Source organism: Canis lupus, chromosome 1 (assembly GCF_048164855.1).
Source record: "Canis lupus baileyi chromosome 1, mCanLup2.hap1, whole genome shotgun sequence".
NCBI lineage: Eukaryota > Metazoa > Chordata > Mammalia > Carnivora > Canidae > Canis > Canis lupus.
Genome location: NC_132838.1, coordinates 44,803,914 through 44,820,157, shown reverse-complemented (window position 1 = coordinate 44,820,157; position 16,244 = coordinate 44,803,914). Strand labels below are relative to the sequence as shown.

Sequence of the window (16,244 nt, the reverse complement as noted above, 5' to 3'; positions counted from 1 at the left end):
AACAGTTTCCAGAGAGCAGAGGATATTTTTCCATAACTTTTTAATATCTGAATGTAGATTCCATATACATCTTGTAGATTTCCCCTTCTATTTCTGGAGCCATCAAAATTAGTGACTCAGTAGTGGAACTTATCATATTGCTATAGATCCTTTTAGGAACTTATGCTGCTATACTGTTTTATCTATCACTTTTAACTTCCAGAATCATGATTTTAATATTTAGAATATATTTTCATACTAACCCAGAGGACAGAGCAGAAGATAGCTATTGAAAACATGACCTTTTAGAGAGAGCAATTCAGAAAATTATAGTAAATCAGTAGAATTCACTATGTACTTAAATGCCAACACTATTAAGTGTCTATCAGTTAGAAATGTCATTTTTTATATTAGTTTCAGGTGCACTATATAATGATTCAACAATTCTATACATTACTCAGTGCTCATCAGGGTAAGTGTCTTCTTAATTCTCTTTATCTATCTACTTGGGTGAAATAGAAATGTCATTTTGCTAATCCAGAACTTAACATTTTTTTGGTCTGCTTTTACTAAAGGATTGAAAGAAATACTGTCATCTGCACTGTCAGAAATGCAAGTCAGGGCTCAGAACATTTAAATGTCTATTTGCCTTCACAATCGCATGATTCAAAGAACCACGTTTTGTGACTGTTGATTTTTCCAACAAGTGAACACCTGTCACTTGGTGACCTCTTGGTTGTGATTTATAGTTCTTGTTTTGTAGTACCCAGGCATCTTATTAGTTCAAGATGCATTAAGCGTCTCCAAAACCCTGAATAATTTATTCTATTTTATTTTAATTTAATTTAATCCCCACTCATACAGGTAACAAAACCAAATATCTGAAAGTCATCCTAGACTTCTAATTTCCATCTCTTATATCCAATCACTAAGTTCCGTCAATTTTATCTTCATTTACTTTTTTCCTCAATTACTCTGACAGCCTGCTCTGCCACTGCCTCTCCTCACGTCAGTCAGTTCTCACAGATGCTACCTGGCCTTTCTAAATCCAATTCCAGTGATGCTCTCTCCTGCCTAAAAAATTTCAATGGCTCCCTACTCCCTTTGCAATATAGTACAGCTTTTTTCAGGGGTACAGAATCCTCCAAGATCTGACCTCGGCCTACCATTGACCTTGTATTTCCTCTGTTCTTTAAATGCTAAGCAACAATCATACAAATGAATTGTTTTCTAAATTGTGCTTGCTTCCACTTTTATACTTTTATTCATTGCTAAGACACTTTCCTCTAACCTCTAATTTAAATACCATTTGTCCTTCAAGATTACCAGGCATATTGTTCTAACCTTTTTTTTTTTTAATGTAGTCTGAAGAGTTTTATGAAACCCTATGTAATCATTACTCAATTTCAACTACTAATCCAGGGTCAGTATTTTTCAGATATACCTCATCCCTCCTGAGTTATTTTGAAACGATTCCATTGGCTGTTATTTCTTCTGTAAATCCTTCCATATACATCTCTTAAAGAAACTCTTTTTAACCAAAACACAATAAAATTATCTAAAGAATTACCAATAACTCCTTGATTCTATGATATATCCAGTAAGTGTTCAAGTTCTAATTGTTTCACTTGTTACCATTTTTAGGAATTTTCTAATTTTAAAATGTTTTGTGCTTTGCTATTTAAATCTGAATTGAATAAAATTCCCAACAGTGCAAATGGTTTATGTGTCTATGACCTACAGGTTCCGCCTCCAGCTTTTTTCCTCTTGCAACTTAACTATAGAAGAAATTGGGTTATTTATCCAGGGGAATTTCCAACTATCAGGATTTTGCTGATTCCCTTCTACATTCTCCAGTGGTCTTCCCACTCTTATCTGTGTTGCTAGTTGGTTGGACCTAGAGACTTAATCATATTCAGTTCATTTTTTTTTTTTTTTTTGGCAAGACTACTTCAGAGGTATTCTCATTGTTCTTCTATCAGGAGCATATGCCTGGTTACCTCTATTTTTATGGTGCAAAGAGCTATGTACACTGTCAATTTATAACTTCATTTAGGGGTTGTCAAATAGTGGTTTTGCCATGTTATCATTTCTTCCTCATTTAATAGCTAGATTAACTTGATGAATAAAATGTCTGTTGGTGGGACACCTAGGTGGCTCAGCAGTTGAACATCTGCTTTTGGCTCAGGGCATGATATGGGGTCTCAGGATGGAGTCCCACATCAGGCTTCCTACATGGAGCTTGCTTCTTCCTCTGCCTATGTCTCTGCCTCTCTCTCTCTGAGTCCCTCATGTACTAAATAAATAAAATCTTTTTTTTAAATTTTTATTTATTTATGATAGTCACAGAGAGAGAGAGAGAGGCAGAGACACAGGCAGAGGGAGAAGCAGGCTCCATGCACCGGGAGCCCGACGTGGGATTCGATCCCGGGTCTCCAGGATCGCGCCCTGGGCCAAAGGCAGGCGCCAAACCGCTGCGCCACCCAGGGATCCCAATAAAATCTTTTTTTAAAAAATGTCTGTTGGCTATCAGTGATAAAGCTCACATATTTTTATTTACCATTTTTGGTTGTTTGCCAGTTTTCAAAAACTTTAATTGAGCAATATTTTATTTGGAATTTTTAAACTTTATCTGGAATGTTTATGAACTCATGACTGACATACATCATGGTTTTCAAACCATTTTAGTTGTTTATCCTATTGATGTTCAAGTTGTCTCATTTTTGGTCAGTAAGTGGCAATCTCCATAAGTTGGCTCTTGAGTTCTCCTGATGAGCTCTACGAAAATCTTTAGCCTTCTTTGTGTCTATCCTAACAAAACATTTCAGGCTCAGCTTTAGTTCCAGCCCAGACCTGAAAGCAGCCATTTCTCCAATGAGCTCTTTTATTTCTTTGAATGAAAGATAAGGAATATCAAGAGTCACAGTTGTACTTCAAACCCGAACTCATGATCACGGAGTTTTACTTAGTCTTTTACACTTTTTAATCTGTGTCTTAACAACCAAACTGAGAATCCCAGTTCTAAAGGATTTGGGCTATGGTAGAACTACAGTTATTTATTTATTTTTCCTGATAATTAGATACAATGGTGTCAGACTTATAATATAAACAGCACTTAGGAACAATATGATTTCCAGAACAACTCAACTTATATCTAGCTCTTTTTGACTTTTGTCCTTCGAATATATGTATTGGTGGTAAATCTCTGATGTGTTTTTTAAAGATAGTACAGTTCCCCTCTGTGTGGGTATATTATTATCCACTGTATATGCAGAGAGGCTCATTTGTTTCATTTTCTCAAGGTTTCTTAAGATAGTTTGAAAATTTAAAAAATAAAATAATTTTTTTAAAAATGTAAAATATTTTCACAATTTGAAAATCAAAACAAGGGATATTTGAAGTCTAGCATCCACCCCTACTTGCTTGAAATTAATTTCTCCTTCACTTACATAGATATATATTTTTAAAATGTTTGTTTCTTTTCATTTTTTAATATTATACACACATATAAACTACATTAGGGTAGTTTTTAAGAGGTAAATGGTAGCATATTATATATATTATATAATACCCTTGGTTTTTTACCTTGCTTTTTTCACCCTAAGGTTGATCTCTAGTAGTATTTAGAGCTATTTCTCATTCATTTTTATATCTATATGGTAATCCATAGTGTGGATGTAAGTCAACCAGCTTCCTACTGATGTCTGTTTAAATTGCTGTAACAAATATTCCTGCAATACATAGTCTTATGCAAAACCCTTTTTTTTTTTTTTTTTTTGCCAGTATATCTGTGAGATAGATTCCAGCAACTTAGATTGCTGGGTCAAAATATAAATACTGTATAATTTTGCTAGGAATTTCCAAATTATTTTCAATAGCAATTGCTCTATGTTGTATTCTCCCTAAAGATATATGAAATTGCCTCTTTTCCCAGTTTTGCCAACAGAGTACATTTCTTGATTTTGTTCCAAGTTAATATATAAAAAATGCTCTCTTACCATAGTTTTAATTTGCATATTCTCTTATTATGACTGAGTTGAATACTTATTCACATGGTTAAAGCCATTTGCAGTTCTTATTTCTATGAATTATCTATTAATTTCCACAGCTAATCTTTATAGGACCATCAGCTTTTTCTTATTTTAGAAACACTTAATATGTTAGAGATATTAATTATTTATCTACAATTTAAGTTGAAAACAAATTGCCATTATTTTGATTATGATGTTTTTATTTTTATTTCTTAAGATTTTATTTTATTTTTCAAATTACATTTTATTTTTTTCTATTTTTAAATTTAAATTCAATTAGCCAACAGATAGCCATCATTAGTTTCAGATGTAGAGTTCAGTTATTCATCAGTTGCATATAACACCCAGTGCTCATCACATCATGTGCCTTCCTCAATGCCCATCACCCAGTTACCTCATCCCCCAACCACCTCCCCTCTAGCAATCCTCAGTTTGTTTCCTATAATTAAGAGTCTTTTATGGTTTGTCTCCCTGATTTCTTCCCATTCAGTTTTCCTTCCTTCCCCTATGATCCTCTGCTCTGTTCTTATATTCTGCACATGAGTAAAACTGTATGATAATTGTCTTTCTCTGATTGACTTATTTCACTCAGCATAATGCCCTCTGATTCCATCCACGTTGATATAAATAGTAAGATTTCATTCTTTTTGATGGCTGAGTAATACCACATCTTCTATATCCATTCATCTATTGATGGACATCTGAGCTCTTTCTACAGTTTGGGTATTGTGGATATAGCTGCTATAAACATTGAGGTGCAGTTGCCCTTTTGGATCACTACATTTGTATCTTTGGGGTATATACCTAGTAGTATAATTATCATTTTGATCCTTTTTGATTTCTTAGGTAGTATTTTTTTAAAAAGATTTTATTTATTTATTTGAGAGAGAGAGAGATCAAGAGAGAGAGAAGGAGCAAGGGGAGGGGAATAGGGGGAAACAGATTCCCTGCTGAGCAGGGAGCCCAAAAAGAGGGACTGACTTTTCAGCTATAGAAAAATTAAATCCCATTGCTATAGCTAATTGACTAACATTCTGGTAATCAAAAATAATAATATAAAAAGATAGACTCTTTTGTAGTATGGATTGATGGATTCTACAATCTTCCTGGTCCTACAACATATTCCTTTACTACCTGAAATCAGGGTAAAAATTTCCAGAAGACGTAGTTCTTTATGTAAGGCCCTAAAAGACTTACTTAAAATTCATTTTTTAATGGCAAAATGTAAAGATTTGTTATATTGAATAATAACATCTTAGCTTGGAAATGAAGCTATCCTACCCAGATGGACCCTGAAGATACAGATCCCAAGATAAGCAAGTTATAATCTAACAACAGAAACAAGTGCTATGCAGTATCTTGCATCTTAGTAACTAGCTCCCTGACTCAAATCCCACAATGCTTAACAAATATAAGAAACTTGAGAAACCAGGTACTTAGGGGAGGCAACTATAGGGTGGTAGAGCCAGATTACAGTATAGTGGGCTCTCCTTTGGATGATATGATCACAAAATTTACATAATTTGTATATACTGTTGTATTATACAGTAATTTATGTGTGTGTATATATATGTATTTTATATTCATGTTTTATATACAATGTATGTATAACAATGCATATTCCTGTATGAGCCCCTTACATGTTTGGACTCTATCCATCTGTCACTGTAGCCCATTTTGTAGCACAGTACTTAGAGCAAAATTGGTGCTCAAAGGTTTTATCAAATGAAAAATTAAAGACCAAATGTCATTGATGCCTAGGTCTGACCCTTTTTACGTGAAACTTACCCGTTCTTGGAAACAGACTGCAAACAGAACCCACATGTCAGAATTTAACAAATTCCCATACAGCAGGATTTCTCCCCATAGAAGTAATTCAATAGAGAGGAATAATATTACTGCTGTCTTGACTTTTGTATTTCTGAAATGGTAAATTGGCTTTTGCATGGAAAGTTTTGTTACGTAGGAAAAACCATTCTGAAGTCTGAAAGCTTAAAATATTGTACCTAAATGAAGGAAGATATGTGGCTGATTGCAGGTCTCCATCAAAAGTGAATCTTGAATAATAATAATAATAATAATAATAATAATAATAATGCAATTTGCTTTCTGCTGAAATGACAAAATATGAAGAAGATTTTTATCCTTGAACTGTTTGGACTGAAATGAAGGACCCAAACCAGAGCCATAAAAGGTAAATCAGATTCAGAGTCAACAAAACTTTTTTTTTTTTTTTTTTTTAATTTAAGAGAGAGAGACAAAGAGAGCTGGAGCAGCAAGGGGCAGGGGCAGAGGAAGAGAGAGAATCGTAGGCAGGCTACATGCCCAGTGTGGACCCCACCTTGGGGCTTGATCTCAAGACACTGAGGTCATAACCTGAGCCAAAATTAAAAGTTGGTTCCTTAACCAACTGAGCATATTCTTTTTATGTAACCACACTGTCAATGTCATTCAGTCATTTAATATAGTTAACCATTTTTACATTTTCAAATTATTTCATACTCTCTTTTACTTCATTTAAGTACAGAGACATTTTCAGTGTTCGGAATTTTATGCTTCCTTATTTTGGCAAGCAGTTTTCAGTAACTTTCTTTTTGAGCCAGAAGATCAGAGATTAACACTTTGCTTCTTTATGATTACAGTGTTCATTCTTTCCATCTAGAGTATTCAGAACATGAGGGAAATAATTATAACAAAAAGAATAAGTGCAATTCTCTATAATTTAAACATAAAATGTCTGAGTTTAGCAAAAAAATTCTGACGAAATGAAAAAGATAACATTTTGTCCGCATGTTAACTATTATTTACAAATAGTGTAATTTGGTTTATACTTGATCTAATTATAGCAAAATGGAGTGCTTATTTTTTAAAACGCTTAGGCATAGTTTAGCCACACAAGTTATGTGCCAGATGAGGCAAAAAAAAAAAAAAAAAAGGAGCGGGAGAGAAAAGGGGAAAAAACCAGAAAGATGGGGAGGGGGAATGAAGAAAGAGTGAAGAAAAGATTCAACATGATACCAGACAAATTATTTTAAATGTCTAAATACAGAAAGCGTGCCTGAAACACAAAATTAAAGTAAAATTTAGGGCAACTATTTACATAAGTAAGCACCCATTGCAAAAGGAGTATATCAAAACATTCCAAATAAATGAGGATATTTGAAAAAGAAAACATATCTCAAGTCTTCACCTGGCACCGTTCAGCTTCTCCTCAAACACATTAATCGGTTCTCAGTTAAAACTTTTCCACTTGCTCCGAGAGGTGAGAAGGTTAAAAATGCATTAGTTTGGTACCGATTAAGATTAGAGAGTGTGGCAGCAAGCTATTGCCAGATTCTTAAGCAGATTCTTTATCAGATACAGAAAAAAAAAAAAAAAAAAAAATGCAGCTCAAACCTCCTTACAAAGAGCGCGCTGGGTTCAAGCAGGACACAGGAATTTTTCTGGGTTGCAGTTCCAGCTCATGACCAGAGATGGCGCTGAGTGTTCAGGGAACCCCGGGCCAACCTGAATCAGAAATCAGAAAAAATAGGACTAAAGTCTGTGAGCGTGAATCCTCAGCAGCACGCCTGAGATAATGAATACGAGGAAGGGGGGGGTGGGGGTGGGTAGAAAGCACAAAGAACAAATAAAAAGACTTGTGTGAAGAATCACATATGGGAAAGGAGATAGGAATGAAAGTCCTGACAGGCTCATATGGGGAGAAGCTCCTCTGTGGAGCATCAGGAATATGGATCAAAACACTGAAAAAATTGGGGCATCAATCTATTTTCCTTAGGTGAGATTAGCTGTTGGAGAACTTTTTCTGATATTTAATAAGTCTTTATTTGGCAGAAGGGCCATGAGAGTTTTCATTCCTTTAGTGTTATATTCTAAAGGCCTGTGGACTGGTTCCACCTCTATCTTTAACAAATAAAGATCCAAAAGTAATTTGATGTAGTCATAGAGTACAACCCCTTTCAAAGGCTACAATGCCTTTAAAATTTCTTTTCGATGAATGGATTTTTGGCAAACAAAGATATCTTAAATGAAAAAGGTACAAGTTGTTTGCAATCACAGCTGACGTGCATATCTCTTGATCCGTATTCAAAAAAAGCAGAATTGAAGACACCGCATAAAAATAATTACAAAATTACTCAAAGTCCCTCCAGTAAGTATGGCAATGTTTTTAAAGTTATTTTCATGCTTTTGTGTTCTTTGCCTTCTGTTATATAAAAAATTAATAAAAGTAACCCCCCCCCAAAAAAAATTCTAATTTATAGGAAAGGACTTTAAATGGAAAGCCTAAGTGTCCTTCCCTGCCTTGTGTGTATACCTCCCTTCTCCAATCTTTCCTTGGAATTCAGGACTAGAGCATACACAGCTGTGGTCAGAAGGTGCTAAGTACTTTATTCTTGCTATGTAAAGTGTGGCTTGTGAGTCAGCAGCATCAGTATCACTTGGGAGCTTGTCAGAAATGCAGAATATGAAGCCTCAGCTCAGATTTAATGGAGCAGGATCCATATTTTAACAACATCCCTAAGTGATATATATGCACATTGAAGTTTGAGAAGCTCTGCTCTAGATTCCAAAGACAGAACTATTGAGGGCAAGTCCTCTCTTTCAGCTGAGCAAGAGGCTGCAGAAATAGTCTATATTGAATGCTCCATCTTTCTTAGACTGTAGAGAGAGGGAACTAGGGAGGAGAAGTCTGAGTCAATCATCATCAGAGACATTGAGAAATAGTGCTCACGGCAAGTGACTGTCTCGTATCTAAGGAAGTGAGAAGAGCTCCAAGGAAATTGGTAATAGATATGTGTGCTGACAATAAAGGAACACTTACATCTCAATCCAATGCTGGATATTTATTTTCAGAATCGACATGGCCACTGTGGCGCTTTCCTTGGGGTAAAAGGGAGCATGCAAGTTCTTAGATGAGCCCACAGTGTTTCCCTAGATTTTAGGGACATATGTAAACTTTGAGACTGTGACTATTTATGGTCTTGTGACTTTTAAATGTTGGAGATTTCTTGTAGTAGCCTGTGATGATGCTATGAGATGGGCCTGGGGCATACAATGGGAAGAAGGTGAAGGTCAACCAGTTCCTCCAAACCATCTCAGTTTCCTGTGTTCTTGGGAGCAGTCCAAAACAGGATATGCATAGTTTCTGTGGTTCCATGAAATGAGACATAGAGATTTAATGAGGAAGTATGCACCCAGGTGCCTAATAAGCCTAGCAAGATTTTATCCCTTCCAGAGAAATAATTACAGGCATGAACCACAGTCATAGCTAATAGGAGACAATGTTCCTATCTCTGAATGGGGCATTGGGGACAGAAGAGGACTGGGTGAACACTGCCCTAAGGAATATGTACCACCACAGGTGAACTGTCACCACCATGGAAGTCAACAGCAGCAAGAAGATGGGCTCAAACCATAGCAAGACCAAGATCCAGTGCCCATCAGCAGCATTCAGGTCACTATATTAGATGAACCTCACTGCTGCTATCTCTTCTTTTAATGTCTTCCTTTAAAAAGATCTAAACAGAAAAAAGGGAGAAAAAGAAGCCAGAACATATCCCATCCTCCTCCATCATGCCAAGAATAGGGGTCATAGCTCAAATCTGTTCTTGAAAGTGGACAAGGAGTAAGAAAGGAAGAGCTAAGATTTCAACTGTGTTTATGTTCTTGTTGCTTTAAATTAGGCTAGACTTCAGTACCTAAAAGTGACCAGAAAATGACAGAATCATCCCATGACGTTGTTAACCAATGAGAAAGCCTGGAACGTAGCGGGGTTGGAAGTAACAGTAGACAGCATAAAACCAATAACTGTCATATAGTCGCTTTTATTTAAAGAAAAAGTTACAAATGTAAATAACAAACATGTCTAGAAATCTTGGTCAATCATCTTTTTCTGTTTTGTCCATGATAAACAAGGTGAGGAAAGTACACTTGTCCTACCTGTTGTCTCTCCCAAGTTCACATCTCTTGATTAGGGGGAGTTACATTATTGCTCTTTTTACTTAGGGGGTAGGTTTATAGCTTTGCTAAGGTAATATAATATTAATCATTGTTTAGGAAAAGAAAGTACAACTGACTCTGCAAATAAAGTGAAGAAATAATGAATACTTTTACATTCTAACCACATTTTCTCTTAGCATCCCTACATTTGGGTGAGCTATTTGGGGGTTGCTCTTCATGCCCTGTCCTGATTTAAGAACTCCTGAGAACTCACTTCCCAGTACCTGCAGAAGAAGTTCTGTGGCCAGCACCCTCTCTGCCTGTAGGGAAGGCTGGAAGAGCTGAGGATGTAAGGCTCTCAGGACAATCCTCGGCCAATGATTGGCAAGAACTGGAGAATAGATGTCCCACTTCCCTTTCCTTGTCTCTCAAGGAAGGACAAATCTGGGGTATCTTTGACACAATTTCCCAGAAAGCTTTAGTGAGGAAAATGGAAATTATTAAAAATAAAGCCACTGTGACAGAATGGGTCTAACAAGTGCATTGTCACATGAAGCTTGATTGACCGAGAGTCTAAAAATTATAACAGTTAATTTGCATAATGGAAAGAAAGCCTTTCTCTGACTTGCAAAATGGGGTAAGCAAAAAATATAAAATAATTTGGGGAAGTTCACAATGAGTGTAAAACTGTGTTATAAAATACTGTGAATAGAATCATCCTTAGTATAATAAATTTTTACAGTCTATTAGAGACTTTTGCAGGGGCTGTTTATCCAGTTTATATTTTTAGCATTTTTTGTGTTTCCTCTTCCTGCAATTTGTGTTTTAAGACATGTTATTATCATTATTATTTTTTTAAGTTTAAAAGAAGTTAGGAGACAGAGAGATAAAGTCAAAGTAGTTTGTTTCACTTTCTGAAATAATTTTGCAGTAAATGTAAGAAGGAAGGATCTAGAAACACCTAAAATATCTCTTAGACTATTTATGGATTTAAAATTTTTTAAAAAGATCTTACTTATTTATTCATGAGAGACACAGAACAAGAGAAACACAGAGAGAGGGACAGAGACACAGGCAGAGGGAGAAGCAGACTCCATGCAGGGAGCCTGACGTGGGACTCGACCCTGGGTCTCCAGGATCACGTCCTGGGCCAAAGGTGGCGCTAAACCGCTGAGCCACTGGGGCTGCCCGGATTTAAAAATTTTTTTTGATAGTTTCAGTGTTTTAGGTGTGCTACTGATTGTCAGGAAGAGGCCACCCACAACACTCACATTTCTCCATCCATGGGAGATTAGATAATGCTTAGGACTCAACTCACCAGGACTACAACAATGTGACTTTGCGGGGCTAGGGATCCAAGAATATATGCAGTTATTGGTGAAACTGCCAGCAAATTCAGTAAAAGGTCAATTCTTTGTGCCTTGCAGCACACTAATTTTGAGCCTCACCCTATGGCTCAGGTCGAATTTATACAAGTAATTTGTGCGCTTGCACTTGAGGCAGGGTTTCTCCACTTCAGAGCTACTGACTTTGGACCAGATAATTCTTTGCTGTGGGGGTGCTGTCCTGTGAATTGTAGCATGTTTAGAAGTGTGCCTGACCTTAACCCACCAGATGCTGTTGACCCAAAAATAACTCCAGATATTGCCAAATATACCCTGGGGAAGAGACAGTATGTAGTTGAAAACCATTGAATTGATATAATGTTTACAAACTGTTGACTGCCCTGATTCTTCTTGCTCTACCCTTAGCATCATTAAGGCAACGTCATCATGTTGGAGGACAAATGGAGTCAATGCCCAGGAGCTCCCAAGCTATAGCTGCATACAGCCACGCTATTCCCTGAAAGGTCATGCCTGCTATAGCCCTCCCTCTCTACCGAAAGTATCACCCTGGTAGTGTTTTACATATTGAATTGTGTGACACTAAATATTTAAGTGCTTGTTTGTACCATTTACAAGTATGACATTATAATCATCTTCATCTCTTTCTTACCTTCCCTTTTTTTTGTACTGTTTTTTCTTTTTTTCTGGTGTTTTTCTCACTTCACACTTTTCTGTTTATTGTGCGTGGTGTGTTTTGTAAGTAGGCAGTAACATAGTCATGGCTGGAATATTGCTGTCATAAATTTGGGTTTAATCCGTAGGTCAGCTGGCCAGCCAAATTATTAAGTGGTACAGTGTTTTTCTGCATTATGTGATAAAGTCTTTTTCATTTATTCAAATTCAGTGTATGTTTCTCAGTTGCATCTACCCTGCCGTAATTCCTGTTTATATTTATACCCATTCCACTTTTGTTATGGTCCGGTTTTAGCAAATATTGGTAATTTTACAGAGAAATAACATTGTATTTGCTACCAGAAAGATAAATAAACTAACCAGTCATCTGAAGAGCAATAATAATGGATTTTGTATTCTCCGTTGATGACCATAAGCAACAGGCCTAAGATATGAAAGTTTTAAATGAAAAGAATAAGCAGAGCACGATCTCTCCTCTAGAGTAAAGGCAGAGGCAGAACAGAACATCTATAACTGAATTTATTGTTTTCTTGGATACATACCTTAATAATAATGGCCCTTCAGCAGGGCAGTTATAGATAGCTTAAAAAATAAACCAGTCACTTCTTACACACTAAAATGGCTTTAATAAAAAAGAGTAATAATAAATGTTGGAACCTCATACTTTCTTGGTGGGGTTATACAAATTAAAACCATCTTGGAAAACAACTTAACCATTTCTTTAAAAAGTTAAACATAAATTTACCATGAAACTTGACAATGCTACTCTTAGATATCTACCCAAGAATATAAACATACCCACATATATAAACAAACCCTCTTATTTATTATAACAGTATTATTCATAACTGCAGGAAGTGAAAACAATCCAAAAGGCCATCCACTAGTAAATGATAGTAAATGAATAAACATAAATGTGGTATATCCATACAGGAGAGCATAACTCAGCAATAAAAAGGAATAAAGCGTTAACTCATGCTACAATATGAATGAATATGAAAAATTCATTATGTTAAGAAGTCCAATGCAAAAGGCTACTTTTGTATATACCATTTGTATGCAATGTCCAGTAAAGTCAAATCTATAGAGACAGCAGGTCTAAGATTTCCTAGGCCTGGGATGAAGAACAGGGATTGATTGCCAATTGGCACAGAAATCTTTCTTGGGTGATGGAAATGTTCTAAAACTGGATTGTAAATATGTTTTCACAGCTCTGAAAGTTTAATAAAGATTATTGAATTGTATAATTAAAATGGATAAGCTTTGTGGTTTGTAAACTATACCTTAAAAAAAGCTAAACAAATAAATGGAAGACAGATTGTAAGCAGAAGGACCTGCCTTGCTGGCCTTTCTTAGATTTTTGTTTTAGTTGATATTTGTACCTTTGTATACATTATATCAGTTTCATGTGATTCTGTCCTAGTCTCACTATTGGTCCCTAACTTCTCTGTGAGTCATTTTATTAGAATTCTGATTGAGTTAGGGATGCCTGGGTGGCTCAGGGGTTGAGTGTCTGCCTATGTCTCTGTCTGTCTCTCTGTCTCTCATGAATAAAAAAAAAAATAGAATTCTGATTGAGTTAAATCTCACATATTACTCTTAGTTATTATGTAGTGAAGAATTAATCTTACTCAAGGAGAAGTCTGGCTTTTGTTGTTTCTATTGAGAAACAACTTCTAAGTCCTTACAATTTTCTGCCTGTTAGGAGTGTCTTTGTTGAACTGGAGACTTTGACTACTAGCAATCTAATGATGTGATCTTATGATAGAAGCTTTGGGTTACATGGTATTAATTTTGCCTCCAATAGGAACTGGAAGCTAAAGTTACCAACCTGCTCTCTGGGGGAGCATGGCAACTAAAGATCAAGTGCAGGGGCAGTATGTGATCCAACTCATACAAATCTCCTGACAGCAGTGATTATATAGGCTTCCCTGGTTGACAGTACTCCAATCATATTGTCATGCTGTGAAAGTACTATGTCCTTGATCATGGAGAGAGGACAACAGAAGCTTTGCATCTGGTACCTTTCCTGGACTCTGCTCTAAGAGTTCCTTTCCTTAGATGATTTTAATTAGCATCCTTTCCCCGTAGTAAACCATCACTGTAGATATAAGCTTTCAGTGAGCTCTGTGAATCCCTCTGGAGAATTATTGAAAATGAGATAACTATGGGAATCTTCCAAACTTCCATTTGTCATCAGAAGTGAGGGTCGTGTCATGTGGGGATTTACTCTTGGCTGAACACTCACACACATGCACACACACACACACACAAAACCACAATAGTTATTTTTTTATATTTGAAAGTGTCCTGAACTTCATTTTTCAGCCCCTTGAAATGGTCAAACCTTGAATATAGGCCTTATTTAGTGTCTTTTGGAAGTCAACAGTTGATAAGTGATTATTGGACCATGGAAAAATATTTTCAAGACAAGATTTTATCCTTTTGTGGAAAGACATTATGTGATATACTCGTAAATCTAGGCAGTGGTCAGCACAGGACTAGGCAGCTAAATGTGGTTCAATATAACCTGAAGAGATTCACAGAAATTCTTGTCTCGACTGAATTAAATTTAGAAATTCTAATCTCTGACTGTCGGCATATTTGAGAGAATCTTTAGCAAGCACCTTATCATTGAGGACTAACCACAAGTGAATCATTAATACACAGAACTAAGTGATTTAAAAATTACATTTATGTACTTTTATATCACCTATATATTACTTTAGTTTAGAGATTTCAAATTACTTTCACATAAAGTGTCTGGTATGATGATCACAAAAATCCTGTGAGGTAAGCAAGGAAAGCTTAAAGATGCTAAATGCACTCAGATTTCCATAAACTTTGAGAGAGATCATAGTATATACAAGGGCACAATCCTTGTAAGTGATAATTTCTCATCTGAATTCCCTGCAGTGAAGACCACGTGACCTTCCTATTAGCAGCTGATTCGGCAAAAAGTGGGCATAGGACCTGAAGACCAGCTAGAAATCTGTGCCATGGACCAATGTGAGCAGATGAGTAAGAGCAATCACATCACTTCTCCTGAGGAGGTGAATTGTGAAACAGGGTTGTTGGTGTCAAAGTTAAAGATGAAAGGAGGCCTTGAGATAGAGTGGGGCCTTATGGGCTCTACTGAGCAAGGCAAAATCACAGGGAAGGCAAAGTTATGGGTCAAACAGAAGTCAAGATGAAGAGAAGAGAATACCACTAGAAGACAGTGGTAACAACAGAGAAATAAGCAAATATCCAGCAGTATTGGAGCCATTCTGGTGGTGGACACGGGTGTGAAAATATGCACCTCTTTGCCTGAGATCTCTAGATTGCCCTGAATTCTTCACAAATATGCTCTGGTTTCTATGATGCCTGAATATGGGATTGGAGCTGGGCACTTACTCATTTGTGTCCTTACTATAACCTCGCTATATCATCACTACCATCATTAACATAAGGTCTAGCTTTATTTTTTTAAATTATACATATTTTACATTCAAACGTACAGCACTGATTTATTTATAACTTGGAATGAATATGGCTTATTGCTTCAATTCTTCTCAGAAAAAAAGAACAAGTTAAAATGAAATATTTTCCGTGAAACATACCTCATATATATTACTCAGGTTTGTTCTGAGATTCTTGCCTCATAAATATTTTAACATAGCTTTCAGAGATAGCACTTTAGTTATTTAACTGCAGGTGGCTTTAATTTCAAGTTTGCTTTTATTTTTTTTTAATTTTTTTTATTTTTTTTGCTTTTCTTATGCTATCTCCGGGCTCTGTTACAGAATCTAAAGTTTGAAGACTGGTTAAGTACCAGTCATCTAAGCCTCAAGAAAAGCCCACTGGAAACTTTGTGTGAAAAACAAGGCATGCGATCCTGTGAATACACCATGTTGACATGTTTATACTTGATCTTCCCAGTTGCTCAGGCGAGGACTCATCCACACATTTTCTTGTTGCTTATTTCTGACTATGTGGTAACAAAATATCCTGACCCATTTTGATGTCCTTGCAAAATGTCATAGTGTTTACTGGTTTTGATTTCAAAAGTTGCCTTTATAGTTTGTCTAGATATGAAGCTTTTGTTTAAATGCTGAGAAAAATTCTCATGCCCATTTAAAACACTTGCTTATTTTTTGTTTTTTTGGAACCTGCAGTCACTGATATCCTTTTCACATACTTTATCCTCACCTTGTAAATTTTATCAGCTTCTTCTGCATCCTAGGCTGCTTTATCTTCTTCTTTTTCCTTTTTTTTAATAATAAATTTATTTTTT

The 16,244-nt window shown here is 36.0% G+C and overlaps 1 long non-coding RNA gene across 2 annotated transcripts; it reads left to right on the top strand.

Moving 5' to 3' along the window:
* Nucleotides 1-392: 392 nt before the first annotated feature.
* LOC140616355 (uncharacterized) lies at nucleotides 393-12,384 on the top strand. 2 transcript variants are annotated; one of them, XR_012016885.1, is made up of 3 exons: nucleotides 393-451; nucleotides 9,373-9,465; nucleotides 11,702-12,384. It is a non-coding gene; the product is annotated as an uncharacterized lncRNA (long non-coding RNA). The 2 variants fall into 2 exon arrangements; XR_012016905.1 differs by lacking the exon at nucleotides 393-451 and adding an exon at nucleotides 6,164-6,204.
* The last annotated feature ends 3,860 nt before the right edge of the window (nucleotides 12,385-16,244 follow it).